This window comes from Urocampus carinirostris, chromosome 3 (genome assembly GCF_059441175.1).
Source record: "Urocampus carinirostris isolate Australia breed hairy pipefish chromosome 3, RoL_Ucar_1.0, whole genome shotgun sequence".
In the NCBI taxonomy this organism is placed as follows: domain Eukaryota; kingdom Metazoa; phylum Chordata; class Actinopteri; order Syngnathiformes; family Syngnathidae; genus Urocampus; species Urocampus carinirostris.
Window position 1 is genome coordinate 37,405,980 of NC_142351.1, and position 16,234 is coordinate 37,422,213.

Genomic DNA, 16,234 nt, shown 5'->3' on the forward strand with positions numbered 1-16,234 from the left:
CCCCGATAGCAGGTAGTTGCTTTGCATGGCTGACTATCGGTTAGTTAGTGTGTAAAAGTGAAAAGTGTGAAGCACATTGTAAAGTATACTGAGAAAACAAATATACTGAGAAACATACAAATCAAGCCTTTCATGCTCCAGGCAATGTGATTGTAGATTTTATCTGTGCATTAGCATGAAGCGAAAGCAAATATAACTTTAGGTGTTAAAAGAAGTTTTAAAACTAAATACATAAGGGGTCTTCAACGTGGCAGTCGCAGGCACTAGGTAGCCCCCTAGGAGGACTTGAGTGGCTTACGGACAGGTTTTGAAAATAGCTCACCAGTAGGGGTCATTGCGAGCTTCTAAAATAATGTATTTCCAAATGAGATTAGGTTTTAGTGGTTGACATAATTTCTAAAAATTACAACCTGGTAATAACATAGTAAGAACATGAACAGTTTTTTTAGAAATGTATATCATGATGGTAGCCTTTTCGCGTCAATCGGTAACAAAGAGTAGCTCTCTGATTTAAAAGGTTGGTTATACCTTGATTAGCTCCTTTGGAATATGATCCCATATTTCTGCTTTCAAAGTCTTATTTGAAAACTACAGCTACAATCCAAATTTCAACTGAATACAGCAAACAAACAAAAAGAAACACTAGCACAATGCTGAACAGCTGACAAACTTGATGAAGACAATAATAAAATGGAGAAAAGAGGTGTTGGTAGGGGGGATGACAACGCATCCAGAAAAGATGGAATAACTGACACGACCTACTTGGAAGAGGTAATCCGTAATATGTATGATGAGAACAGCACAAGTACAGAATATTTTGTGTAGTGAACAGTGTTGGGCGCATAAATGAAAATAAAGCAATTAGTTAGCATTATTAGTTACCATTTTGGCCCTAATATGCCGGCAAGGCAAAACCCTAACCCTCAGCAGGAGGATAATAAGAAACCTTGAGAAGACCTCATAAGTGGTAATCCCCCTTCCAGGATGACCAAGGTGTAATAGACATAGCATTGGGAAACAGTATAAAAACATAGTGAACATCAGTAAAATAAAATAATAGGTAATATGTTCAAATTTGTCCAGAAAGTGTATGACAGCAACGACGCCTCAAGCCTGTAAAATTGTACAAAAACTCCATAACAGCATTGAAGCATGAAAGAAAGGTTGGAAATTGCATACTGCAAAGCATTTAAGTAAAAATATCAACAGCTAATAGTGAACATGCACGTTATTAACATAAGAAAATTAATATGTTGGAGATTCTGCACATGTTGATTTAAATTTTATGGAGGAAATGTTTTAAGATAGTCGATAACCTCTGGGATAGGTTTGTCCTGGCATCGGTGTGCACATTTTTTCATTTTCTTAAGTGATCACATAATATTGGTGAGGACAAACAAAGGTTGTTGGTTATTGGTGGGGACACGTCCCCTCCGCCCATGCCAAAACTACGGCCTTGTCTATAACAATCATGTTTTCCAAGAGATAAAAATATATTCTGCTCAAAGCAATTTGGCACTGCTTTAGGGAAGCGACACAAAACTTTCCGAAAGCTTTTGTCAGCTTAAAATTTGACTGGCTCACTGGCTGCATTGTTAAAGTCAATTAAATTGGAATTGAAAAAGCACGGACTATTTCATTTTATCCAGAAAAAAAAATGTCTTCATTTCAGAGAGAAAATGTTCATAATAAGAGCTCACCTACCTGCCTCATGAGCTTGAACGAATCACGTTTGGCTTTGTTTATTTAAAGAAAAAGCAGTGCACATTTCGCTTTTTAAATAAAAAAAACTAATTTTGAAATAAAAAAAAAACTTTGGGATTCTTCTCTTGTTTTTGACTCCTTGGTTTTTAAAACAAATACAAAACAGAAGAACATAATCCTTTTTCATGAAAACAATTCACACAAAGTGCAGGAGATAGTGTTTTTTTCATTTGCATATTCCATGCAATGTGAGAGTGGGATATTTAATCGTCCCAATTGAACAATTGGCCGCCTGAGATGTGTTCGGTTAGTAAAGGTAACTAAAGAAAAATGCACTTTGTCCTAAAACTTTGGACATCTTAAAATAATTCAAATGAAATCGGCAGGCACGTTCGACATAAAACCATCTAATGTAAACCAAAACTGTGAATGTCATATGGGTTTTTTTTAAACAAAATGAAATGCAAGTCTATCTGGATCATCTTTTCTCTACATGCTTTCTGCGTCAACCCAATTGTCTGAACTTAGGGGCCGGTCACACAGCCGTTTGCGGCTGAATCACGGCTAAAATTTTGCGTTTTTTTTTTGCCCGTGGTTGCCCGCTATGGAAAATGCGCAAAATTGGCCAACCCGCTGTTCATCGTTGGTATGCCCGCAAGACAGACGCCGGCGACTGTTCCGCTTCCTCATCGCGTCGTTTCCGCGTCATTTTCTCGTGTGGACCACGGGTATAAAAGCTCCCGAGTCGGTGTTGTGCCCAAATCCGACTCCTGTTGCCAGGGGTCATAACATAGAAAATGGACTAACCGCAGCGATAGTTTAAAAAAAAAGAAAAGAATGCAAAATGAATGAATTATAATTGGTTGATATTTGAGCCCTACAAAAGCAATTAGGAGTTTTCAGTAGCCCCAAACACAATGTCCACCCTAATGTCATGTTTCAACTAATGGGAGCCCATATATATTAGTCCCATTAGAAACTATTAGGATTCAACCTTCCACTTAAAATTGTTTTGGAATTTTTTTTAGGAAAATAGAGTGGTAACTCTACATACATATCTCTACATACAAAAGTTTCAGGTTACAAAGGACCGGCACCGGAAAATATCGCTTCTAGTTACAAAGGCGTTTATGATACAAAGAGAAAGATACAGTACAGTACGTGCTATAAGCCACTCTATTATCCATGTAGATACATTCGTGGAATTTTTGTGGCTCACGAGACAATGCTGTCTCCTATGGTTCTGAATTTGTATACCTCATTGTGGTTCTGAATATACCGATATGTGTGTGTGCTATGTTGATTTTTGCAATCCGGAGATGGAATAAGAGCTTGCTCTGTCCACTCCATGCATCGGCCCGGTATTGCAGTACCTCCGGGAACGGTGCATCCGCAATGATCGCAGCAAGGCTTTAGGACTAGGACCTTAGCTTGGCCTTTTGGCTGAGAGTAAGTGTCCCGGCTCCTAGGCTTTGCAGCGTATTATGAACTGACCGATAACGGATAATGGATAATGAATAACGAAGATAGAAAAATAACCCTTAAAAACCCCTCTCATGAATGTAAACAAACTGGCTATCGCTTAAAACCCAGTGCGCATGCATGCGCTCAGCATGCTCTTAGTGTCACAGTTTAGAGTTGAGATAAGACAAGAAGGAGTGGTTCCGCCATGAAAGCAGGGATGAGGACGCAGCCATCACTCAGCCCAAATTTAAGAAATTCAAGCAAAATTCCATGAAGTCTCGGAATATGTGGAAAGGAATCACCCGGAAAAGGTGTTGACAATAGCAGTCTATTGCGACTGCTTTCTCGCGCATTTCCGTTTAATTTTCAAAATCCGGCAAAAGCAGACATTATTAGATCAGTTTTTAGGAAACACGAGGCAAAAAGCTGGGCTGGATGCGACAACTGAAATTTGGGAATTGAAATGAAAAACTGTAATTGGTGTTGGGGACTGATCGCACATTCTCAGCGCACAAGAAAATCTAGCCGGCGCACAAAAATGAGGGCTCAAAATTACTAATTAAGAAGCGACTCAAGTCAAAGTTACAGTGCATGAAGGTAAAAATACACGGGTTCCCCTGACGTTGTGTCCTAAATGCGGAATTTTGAAGTCGAGTCAAAGGAGAACGAAGTTCAGTAAACTTAGTAGAGTTTGTCGGGGAACCGGCTTCTTCAGCTCGGCTCACTAAAAGCAACCGGCTCTTTTGGGTCCTAAACGGCTCGTCGGGTTGTTTTTGCTTCTTTAATCCCAACATGACCAAATATTATGTAAAAGTATGCACAAAATGACTTAAAGGAAGGGGGGAATAGAACAAAAAGGAAAAAAAATACCAAAATGAAAAAGTAGTGAAAAGCTGAGAAAAAAAGAAACAATGGGAAGAGATAAAAGAGGGAAAGATTTAGAAAAAAGCTAGGAAAAAGAAAAGGAAAAAATGTAGGAAAAAGTGAATAGAGAACAAAAAGAAAAAAGTAGCAGCTCGGAAAAAATAAACACAATGTGATTTTTTTTAAAGGAATTTTAAAAAAAAAGAAAAAAAAGTTTGTGTTGCATTCAAATTATTTTCCAATTATATCAAGTGAAACTTGTTGCCAACATTGTACTTCCACTAAAAAATGTGATTAAGTACAGTTCTGTATCTTACAACCGACTAAATAAGCCCCCAAAAATGTTAATATTATGCGACAAAATATATCAGGAAATAAAAAGAAATGGATATCTTGTGAAATAATTGTAAGAACAAACGACGTTTGTAGGCTGTACAACCTTTGCAATAGTACATGAGTCAATTCATTCAATAGAGAAAAATAATTTTGCATTGCCGGAAACTCAGCAAAATGTAACTTGATGTCAAGTTTTGGACATGTTTGAATTACCGTATTTTCCGCACTATAAGGCGCACCTAAAAGCCTTTATTTTTTTCAAAAACTGACCATGCGCCTTATAATACAGTGCGCCTTATATATAGATCAATATCAAGTAGCAAAGTCTTGCAACTAAGGCAAGCAGCCGCCGACTAGATTTTCCCCCGAAGGTGAAGTCGTCCGCGGTGTATGCTGGGATACATATGCCAGCGTTTCATTTCCCAGCCAATGTGTCAATCATCATTTGAATCGATGACTATTGGCTAAAGTTATTCGGAGGTAAAGGTGGTGGATCCGTTTTATCATTTACAGGCTCGCATAGGCTAAAGGGGCAAAACTAAGCCGGCAATTGGCCGAAAAAGATGAATGTGAATAGCAAGTTTGGTTGTCTACGGCATAGAGAAAACATGTTTTACTATTCTGTATTTGTAAATGTTTTACTCTCCTGGATTTACTACACTCACGGATATAAGAGGACCATGGTTGCACATTATTATTGAACGCAACGACTTCGGTGAGCTACTCCGGCTATATATTTTCCCAGTATCTTGTTTCAGAGTGATCTCAATGTTTCTGTGATGGGTCTTTTATTTAAATTAAACTCAATTCCAAGTGTTTATTGTCATATGCACAGTAAAGTTGCGAGTGAAAAAGAAAATAGAAACTAAGAAATGGTTGGCATTTCTTGAATCCCAAGACTTTAACCTTCCGAAGGATATTTGGGACGATGCATTTGAGTGACATCATACAGACACTGTTTCCGTATATGTCTGAGACACGTATTTGCTTCTTTGCAAGCTTTCGGAATGTTAAGAGGGTAATAAGTTTAACTGAACTATCTGACTGTTTTGTCGACGTTCCCATTGTAGCGCCTTATAATCCGGTGCGCCTTATGTATGGAAGACATAGGACCAAAAACTATTTTTTGGGGGTGCGCCCTATAACTCGGTGCGCCCTATAGTGCGGAAAATACGGTAATTATCTTGCCCCACTTGGGATTATTGTTGCTCACTGTTGTTTTAAGCGCTGCTCACCGACTTTGTGTGAACGCTCAGACCCGTGGAAAATTAGAGGGAACATTGGGTATGACATTGTATTGTGGCCTCTGAATTAATGATGACCTCATGTCACCACATATACATATTTGATTTTTTTCGTTTGTGATTGTCGTCAAACAGTTATATCTCGACGCATCATCCGTTTTAGCCCAGGGTTTTAAAGTAAATGAGCTTTACAATCAGCTTTCAAAAGTTCTAAGCAAATACAGTCAACAGTCTCGTTGCACTTTAGATTCTGCTAGACGGCCTTCCTAAGTGTTATGCTGAAAAAGGAGTGCAAGCCGAACAGCATTCCCGTATAATAGAGTCTCATGCTGCTTGTTTTCTTTTTCAGAGCCTCGAAGGACCACCGTAGAGTCAAATAGTGCCCCTAATTAAAATGCCGGTATGGGCTGGGCCAATTTTTGTTCGAGTGACATGTAGAAACGATCCCCAGAGTGCTTTTTGTGCAATCTCAGCTTCACGCTCATGCGGTGAAAAAGGATTCATACCTCCACCTCTTTTGTTGGTCAGACTCCTAACTTATAGCAAGTGGCGTGAGTGCTAAATGTAGTCTATTTAAGTGAAGGTTTTACTATGCTGCATGACTTGGAAGGCTCTAAGTGCTACCACAAACATTTTTTTGGATCAAAGAAAGTGAAGATGTAAAGCTGTGACAACTGCACAAACAACTGCAACAAAGTAACTTCTCCTGTAAGTAACCAGTTCACCTGAGCCAGCAGTGAAGATAAAGGGGCTGGAAATGGATATAGCCTATGAGGGTAAATATGATAAACATGGTGGCTGTGACGTTTCCAGATATAAATGAAATTCACAGAGAGAGGGCTCTAAAGTCAAGCAATACGCTACAAGCTTCAGGGCTCAGGTACTTATTACTGGTGGGTGAATTTGGTTGCCTTGGAAACCAAGCACCCAGAATTGCTTAAATTATTTTTTTATGAGGGAAACTGTACAGCTCAGAAATGTGGCAGCATTGTTTCTCGCGGAAACCAATAAGCCACATGCTCGAGAAATAAAGAACAAGTACTTGTAGATTTGGAGTGAATTACAGAACCTAAATTAGCAACCCATGAGTTTATGTTTTATTTAACTCGAGGATCTCAGTGCATCCAATCCAAGCCCATAATAGCACCATTGCTCCTTTTTTTCTTTTTGTGTGCATGTCTACGTCTGTTTATATTCATGCATTTGTATGCATCTTCTGTGTTCTATAATTTTTTTTTGTAAGATTTTGGCCATGGGGAAGACTGAGAAACTGATTCAGTCTGGTATAAGATTGTATACTATATGTTAATTTCCTACAAATAGTCTCCTGCTTGACATACATTAAGCCTGAAAGTTTGGGGTGTCCCAATCCGATATTGGTATAGGAATGTAGTGATTGCCTAAGTGAAGTCACCTGGGGCAATCGTTTGGCGCGCTGGAGCGCACTTCCCGATTGGCTGACGTTCTCCTCTTAAGCGGACTGCGTCCGGAGATGGACATCGGATCGTACTTTTTGTATCCCTGTGTGTTTCTCCAGCCTACAAAGTACCTACGACTCCTCTTGCCTGATTTATGCCTGCCTTCCGTTTTTGACCTCTTTCCGTCCCACGTTTTCCGACCTGGTCTCCCGCCCTGGCCATCGACTTACCTGCTAAGCTGTACTTTCCACTTACCTGACACGGAGCTGCCATTCCGCCCAAAGAGGTTGATGACCGACAAGCGCCGGCGTCACAAGCCAGCTCCAAAAACTCTTTCCAATAAAAACTCCTTTGAAAGAAACGCTATTGGATCCGAGAGTCCGTTCTGGTTCATGACAGAACGATCCGACCACAGCATGGATCCAGCGGACGTTTCTCTCCCCTCCGGAGAATGTGGGAATGACGGTCAGCCATCCGCGTTACAGCGCCTACTCCAGACTGAAGGCGCGGTACAGCAAATTGCCCATGATGTCTCCACCTTGGTTCAACAAGTGCAACGACGCCAGCACTTGTTTGATCAACATCAGCAGCACTGGGCAAGTTTACCTGACATGTTGGCACAGCGAACCACGTCATCATGTCATAGCAATACTTCCCCGAGTACACGGCCACAAAATCCGACTCCGCCCCTTCTAGATCAGCTCAGCCCCGGTTTCGCTGAACCACGAGTGTCTCCTGGCCCAAGAAATGACTAAAGTTTTTGACTCTGGTTCTTCGTCGGCCGACGCCTCCCGTTCGCTCATGAACATTCGCCGGGGGAGACGTTGCCGACTAAACAATCGGATTCCGTACTCTAGCGGCCCAAAGTCATTGGAATGAGGAGGCGCTGGTCGACGCCTACCTCCACAGTTTGGCTGGTTACCTCAAGGACGCCCCTCCGGCAACACTTGATGAAGCGATTGATTTAACCGCCCGGATCGACCGTAGGGTTCTTCATCTTTCTTTGAGTTTAGATTGGCGTTTGGACTGTACTTAAAGCAGACTTATCTTATGTAATTCATATTTTTATGATTTGTTCCAACATCACTCGAACCAGATAATAACCACTCATGTGCAATTGAGAACGTCAGGTATAAGCTTCTAGAATCTATCTATTTTTAAACGCGAGCCAAGCCAAGCCCACCCTTAAAAGTTACTAATGTTTTCAAGATCACGTCTCTCGTCTCTTTCCCGTCTCTTTTTATGTTTCTAATTCCTGCTGTTGTGATTTGTTCTCCCACAGGCAAATGTCATGACTTGGTCACTGCTGCACATAATGAATCTCCTTCTTTTTTGTTCTGTTTTCTTCCTTTTGCTTGGTTCTAACTATTCCCACCGGGACTCCAATCAGGCTTCAGGCTATCCATATGGAACGATCTGCTCTATGTCTTTCAAATCCTAGCATTTGTCCCCCTTGCTTGTCTCTGTTCTTCACCATCAGCCTCTTTAATTGTCGTCAGTCTGCACAGCCAGACTAGCTGCTATTTGAGTAAAAAGCTTTGGATTGACATAAATCCAGCCAGTACATGGTTGCAAATACACTACTGTGCCTCGGCCACCGCATAACCTTATCATGAATTTGTCTTCACTGCTGTGCTTTGAAAATCACGGCTACTTGCTAGAAAGATGTTATCATTGTCACAAGACCTGTCAATGTCTCATCTCATCTCATTATCTGCACCGCTTATCCTCAGTAGGGTCGCGGGGGTGCTGGAGCCCATCCCAGCAATCACCGGGCAGTGGGCAGGGGACACCCTGAACTGGTTGCCAGCCAATCGCAGGGCACACGGGGACAGACAACTCACTCGCTCATTCACACCTAGGGACAATTTGGACCGTGCAAGTTTTGGGAATGTGGGAGGAAACCGGAGTGCCCGGAGGAAACCCACGCAAGCACGGGGAGAACATACAAACTCCACTCAGGAAGTCTGGAGCTGGATTTGAACCCACGCAGGAGGTTGCCGCACATGCGCTAACCACTGCGCCGCCGTGCTGCCACCTGTCAATGTATTAAAGTTAAATGATCTTGTCTAAGAATGTAAAAAGTTTAGCTTTGCAATGACCTGTCAACTCCACTTTGCAGTAATGAATTTCTCTCTGTTTTTATAGGTTAATATTAAGGTCCTAAAAGTGGTACACTGAACCAGTTTTCCTGTAATACATCTTGGCAGATTCAGTGTGCTGCCGGAGGGAAGACAAGGCAAATGATAAATAAGACCTAGGAGGAATAAGTCCAACTTTCTTTTTAGAAGTTATGATCACATCTTTTGGTCTAGTTAATAGTTTCAATTGGTTAAAAAGTCACCCAAGAACAGTGAGTGAGTCTGATTTCCTCAGAATTGAAGTCCATTGTTAATTAAGATATACACCAATATTGCCATCACCATTTAAAAATGACGACCCTTTTTTCCAATAGCTTTCAGAGACCATATACACAAGCACAAGAAAAAATGTTTTACGAACACTTAATTTTCTAGATCCATGACAGTATATTTGTAACCCAAGCCCCATTCATGCCTGCTCAAGCTCCCCTACCATGTCTTTTTAATGCAAAGATTAGGACACTTAAGAATGGTGGTCCTTCTGCCTAGGAACTGACCCCCTAAGGCAGCAGGTCCAAAGACACTTTGTATGAAGGGAAACACACACCACAGAACAGTCAGTTGTCACAATGAGCACCAATGGGAATTGTTATTTTAATAGATACTCTTATTCTATAGTATGCTGAAAATGGACGGAGACAGCAATGATAATGATAATGATGATGACAGTGAAAGTGGTGGTGGTGGTGGTGGTGGTGATGATAATGATGATGATGATAACGGAGTGACTGAGCCCCCACAAAACGTAGGTAAATATGTATACTCTTGAGGTGTTTGTTGTATGTAAATACAAAGGATATTTAACTAGAAGACACAATTATTAAGGAAGTGGGGTAGGATCAAATAAGCATATGCTTCTTCCTATTCCTTTTCGGATATGTTACACTCACATTGTTTTGTTTTTTTGACTTGTTGTTTTATTTTTGTTTTAACATGTTCGGAATAAAGTTTCATTCATTCATTCAACTTCACAATTTTTAGCGCATACAAAATAATTTATATCTTATATCTATTTATATCTATTATAGTCATGTAAAACCATTAGCCTTTTCAGATGTACCATAGCAACTTCACATAAGTATATTGACCTCCAACTCTTGGATAATGGACATAGTTGTAATAACCTCCGGGATTTGAGTGGTAATTATTCATGTCGGGTCGCCGTTCCAATTCAAAGCAGTCTTCGTCATTCCTATTGTCTCCACTATGTATCTGAATTATATATCACTGTTTGAGGATATCTGGTAGTTTCAACACTTGAAGCTGGTTGTCTTTCACTCTCCTGCTTTGTGTCAATCCTTATCTGTTCTATCTAATTAATAGGTAGTCAGGACCTGGTGGTTTTCAAATTACTGATTAGGTTCAATTCTAATTAGGCATATTTTTAGTCTCTCTTTAGTCTAAACATTTGTAGACACTCAAAATAAGGAAATTATACATCAATAGATTTAAAATTTGCAAGGAATACAAGCAGAAAAGTCTTTAGATAAGAAACTCCAAGTTGTTCTATAGGCCTTCCACTGAACCCTTTCTTTCAAGTAAATCTTTAAGGTTACAACAAGCAGATCAGTGAATGGGTGTGGAATCAAAGAACAGCAACAGGATTGGCCAATAATGACAAGGATTTAAATAGCGCATCAAAATCAAAATTACGAACCAAATTGGAAATGAATAGTCTAATCAACTAACAGCGAGCCAAAATAACAAATCCACTCACTAGTAATAGACATAATTACGAACAGCTCTGGCATCCTCAGCAAACTTCTTGCAGGTGTCCAATAAAATTACAGTTAATTATTGATTTATAATTTAACACCCGCACTTCTCATATCACAGCACAACACAGAAACAAAGAAATATATGCAAACTATATACCAGTGGTCCCCAGACTATAGCCTGCGGACCAGATACCGCCCGCCTCCACATTTGGTTCTGCCTCCTGAACAATAACAAAGAGCAAAGACACAAATGTCAATTTCATTGTACATTTCACAAGTTACATTGATAATACAGTTCTCATGTACGACGCTTAGAATAGAGGTTTAGAATACAATTTATTGTCATCGTAACAAGCACAACAAAGTTAACATTCATCCTTGGTACTGTAACTTACAATAGTGTGATAATGAGATCGAATCTACTACCTTTTCACAAGTTATCTATACCACTAGTGGCCCAGTGTCCTGACATCCAAACTGTTTTTAGACTGGTTTAGCACAACAGAAAGTTTATGTTCTATGGACTTTTTTTTCAATGAAGAACCCACATCGTATTTTTTGTTTGTTTATTATTGCATATTTAGTGTTATTATTTATTTTCTGACTTTTGTTCAATGAAGAATCCAGAGAGAGTTATGTGTTTATCATTTATATTATTTAAACTATTTTTGTGGATTTTTTGAGTCTTGTTCTGTGAATAATCTAGAAGGGTTATTTGACCCCGGCCCTTCATCGGAGAAGGGAAAAGGTATGTGACCCTCACAGGAAAAAGTCTGGGGACCCCTGCTCTAAACTGTTTCTTATCAACATCATAATTAAATTGTGTATTAAGGAACTCTCGAGAAAAAAGAATCAGTAAATCCGAATGCGAGCTGTGTTGAATTGCAAATTCAGATTAAAGTAAATGAAAAATAAAAGAGTGGGTTGAGACACAATTCATTATTGTTAAGTCATCCATATCTGAGTTACCATTTTTAGAACTACTATATGACCACAGTCACCACTGCGTCAGATGAAATAATGCTATCTGAATTGTATTCACCCAAATGGGATATATGATGACAGGAGTGGTTTTGCTTGAGTGTTTTCTCCACAATCGTGGTTAAGATAAATCGCCCATATCCTCTGGAGCCACTTCTTTTGCTTTTATTCAAGATAAAATAAAAACAGTCCTTCTTAATACATCCTCAGATGTCAGAAGCACTCCCTTCTTCAACAGAAGCATCCTGTCTTCATCACAGCCGACCACTCGGCTAAGATTGAAAGCTCAAAACACTTGTGGAATAATAATTACTTCTGAGTGGATTTTCACAGAAGATATTAAGGTTTCTGATGGAGCAGTGATTTAATCAGAAAGATTGCAGATATTATTGGAATTAATATATTTCACCTATCCCCCTCCCCCTTTTTTTTCATAATCCAGAATTTTAAGTGATTTATTGACAAGATTTTGTTTTACTTTTGCTTTTTAAATGCCTTTTATTTTCTATGCACAATGGGTGGCGTAGTACCCTCTCACAGAAAAGAGGAAGAGGTAGAAGTCCATCAAAGTGACAATTTGAAAACCGTCAGTGACATTGATTTCAGATCTCTGAGGTCAACCCAAATGAAGTTTCTTCTGGCTGGGAGTCATTTGGCTTCAAGTAATTTATTGGCAACCTCTAAAATATGTTCGCCTCCACGAAGGATGCAATCATTTTATTAGCTGCCTCTGAATTTACATTTTCTGTTAATGGGGTACTTAACCTATGAATAATTGTTTAACTTTTACAAGTCTACAACTTGTAAAAATAGATTTGCATTTTATTTCTTCCCAATTCTATTGAATCCTATTCCGAACAAAAAAGGATTTGGCCAAATACTGCACAATATTTTCTTCATATATCGTCATCTATTACACTTCTCACTTAACACATTTAAACACAGTCAATATTCATGTAATATTCATGTAAAAGTCAAACTTATAATTTCTCAAACATTTGGAATAAGCTTTTAAAACGTGACAATTAAGCACATTGTTCCAAGACAATAAAGCTCACTTTGAGCGGTGACTTAGATTTCTTCCAAACAGAATACCGGTGGAACATAAACAAATGCTCCATTTAATCAAGACTAGCGAAAGGCCTTTATATGACCAAGTATTTGTTCTTATAAAATACATTATACAAAGAATGCTTACATTTAGGCTATAAGATGACAAAATATTAGGTACATTTTTTTTTAGATATGGTTGTGGACACATCTGTACTATATATACATTCATATGATTCTCAGACCCATTGACTTTGCTATTATTTCAATATGCCCAAATTAACCCAGCTAACCCATTGGCAGTTTTCAGGTTTTTAAAGGTTTGTTTTTCCAAATACAAACTCACCCAGCAAAAATCACTGGTTTTAAATTGACACTAGAAATTCTTTATATGTGTCCAAACTTGATTGTTGATTTAAAACGTTTTAACGTGTCACTTATGTTTTAAACTGAAATATTGTTGTTCCCGGCCTAAGCTGTACAGAATTTGTATTTGTTTAGTCACTGCCATCACCTGGCTGCAGCCTATGTTGAGCTCCTTGTTTTGCGGTGCGAGTATGTACTCTCTTAGGATGCGTTCAAATGAACTAAACCTTTTTTCTATCCTTATTGGGGTCTGGGTTTGGAGTCTACCTAAAGTTGTACTTGAAATATAAGTCGCACTTTTGGGGGACATTTATTTAAAGAAAATCCAACAGAAGAACAATCCATTCAGGCCCCGGTGCTGTGGAATGCTCTTCCCCCTGAGATTCGATCTGAAACCTCAGGGAAAATGTTTAAATCCAAGCTTAAAACACACTTCAATTCTATAGCATATGAATATTCTATATGGTATGTTGACAATATCTGTGTATTATTTGCCCTCATGTAGGTTTTAGTTCAGGTGATGGTGTTATAATAGTCCTTGGTTTGCAATAATCTGTGGTCTGTGCAGCCCTTTGCGACTCTTTGTGATTAAGGGCTATACAAATAAACATGACTTGACTTGTCTTTTTGAAAAGCAATATAAAAAATAAAATAGAGATTAACAGACTAGATAACTGTACAACATAGACTACTTTCCTTACATGATTGACATGTCAGAATGTTAATTATTGGTCCATTTGAATGCCGTGACTTGCTCTCAAACTGCTCTGAACATTGATAAATGTAAAATCACCCACAGTACTTCACATTTGACCTTAATCTGTCCTTCCAGTAACACGTTAAAGAATATTACTAGAACAGCTTTTTTCCATCTTCGCAACATTGCTAAATCTCCCTATGCTGTCCCAGTCTGATGCCGAGATTATAATTCATACATTTTTTACCTACCGTCTCGACTACTGTAATGTACTACTCTCCGGTCTCTTCAAAATGTTGCATGGACTTCCCCCCTCTTTTATTTCAGAGCTTGAGAGCATACTCCATTTAGGCCCTGGGGCTGTGGAATGCTCTGCTCAATGTAAACTGATCTTCAACTTCAGTAGAACTGTTTCTTAAAACACACTCATATTCTTTAGCTTATGAATGACCAATGTTTCAAGTTGACGATGTCTGAGTATTGTTTTTTATGCCCTTGCAACATCCATTGCAGCCTGGTCATCCTTGACGGGGATTAACTCACATGTGGTCTCATTCTGAGATTTGGGGTTTTCCTCGCCCTCATGTAAATTTTGGATCAGGGGATGGTGTCATAATAATCTGTAGTCTGTAATAGGTTGTAGTCTGTCATAGTATGTACGTAGCCTGTACAGTCCTTTGAGGTTTCTTGTGATTAAAGGCTATACAAATGAGCATGACTTGACTTGACTGCTCAACGTAAAATGTTAAAAAAATAGTCAGATAACTCTAGCATAAAGAACATGCTAACCAAACTATCAGTTTTACTCAGAATCCAAAAAACCCTTCATCCTTAGTGTCACTTTTGACGACGTGCCGCTTCCCCTATCCGCATCTACGTCGCTTAAGTCAGACTCATAGTCACCTCGGCTTCTTGAAAACTTTCTGCTGCTCGAAAACTGTTTTAGGCTGCATATTTGCAACTTGTAGTCTGCAGAATAAGATTTTTTTTTTCTGTGTCATTTTCGGTCGGCTCTTCTCAGTTGTCTTTCCAAATTACCGGTGATGTGCTGAAAAACATCCCCCATACCACGGGTCAAGGACGAAATTACCAACACAGGCCTAGAGCAGTAATAACAAAAATAAAACTCAAATATATAATAATGTGTTAATAATATAAGTCTCACCAGAGTATAATTCACACTCCCAGTCAAACTATGAAAACAACTGTGATTTATAGTCAAGAAAAGTGTGAAAATGAATACAAAAATATTAAAAGGTAACACTTCCAAAAAACAAAAAATCAAAATTAATAGTTGTGGTAGATAACAATAGTCATAAAAATCCTGCACTTCCTCCTTTTTCTGTGTGGTCACTGATAAAGCTAATCCACATTAACTTAAAATCTAGGTTTGAAAGCTGGAATTCATGGGAAAAACTAATTATATTGTGATCAGGAAGCTATGAGTCACAATTTGCTAGACTGTTGCCTTGCAAGCTATAATGTCACAACAAAATTATCTCCGATAACTATAATTAAAGGTGTTATTAATAACCGTGTTGCTTTTGCTCAATCAAAAATTGAAATTGCAAGTCAAATCATGGCGCAAACTCACTAGTCACTGCGTAATAAGGTTCTCTTGAGGCTGTGTCAGCACTGTGTGGCTTACAAAAGTTGCACTGACTGCTGACAACATTTATACAAGCTCTACGCATCCACAGCATGCTGACCCGCTGCCTCCCGCTTGCATGAACACTGGAGGAATACTGATATGCTCGTGTACCAGCTCCTGTTTACCTGGCACAATAAATTTGAATGCCTACTCCGAGCTAATGAGGATATAAAAAGCATGTCAAATAGAGCTTCACTTGACTTGGATCATCTTTCAGTATACTGGATACTATGTATTGCCTGCTATTGGAACGTGATAAAAACCTGTAACTCTCACAGGAAGAATGTATATGAATGAATGAATGAAAGCATTATTTCGAACATTAAAATAAAAACAGTACAAAAACAATGAGTCAACGACAAAATAATGTCACATAACATGTTCGAAAAGGGGTAGTTAGAAGCAGATGCTTATTTTTCCCACCCCTCTATCTTCCCTATTAAATACCTTTTACAAATCCTCCTTTCCTCTTATGTCTAATATAACAAAATCTCATGGATATACTTATTCCATTGGTCAGATATCAATAATTATAACAATTACAGTAATCACATATTTTATACACTAATTTTCGCAATACCCATCCCTCATCGTCATAAT

The 16,234-nt window shown here is 38.9% G+C and overlaps 1 pseudogene; it reads left to right on the top strand.

The window, feature by feature from the left end:
* Positions 1–2,957: 2,957 nt before the first annotated feature.
* On the top strand, positions 2,958–3,099 carry LOC148369600 (U2 spliceosomal RNA; annotated as a pseudogene).
* Positions 3,100–16,234: the final 13,135 nt, after the last annotated feature.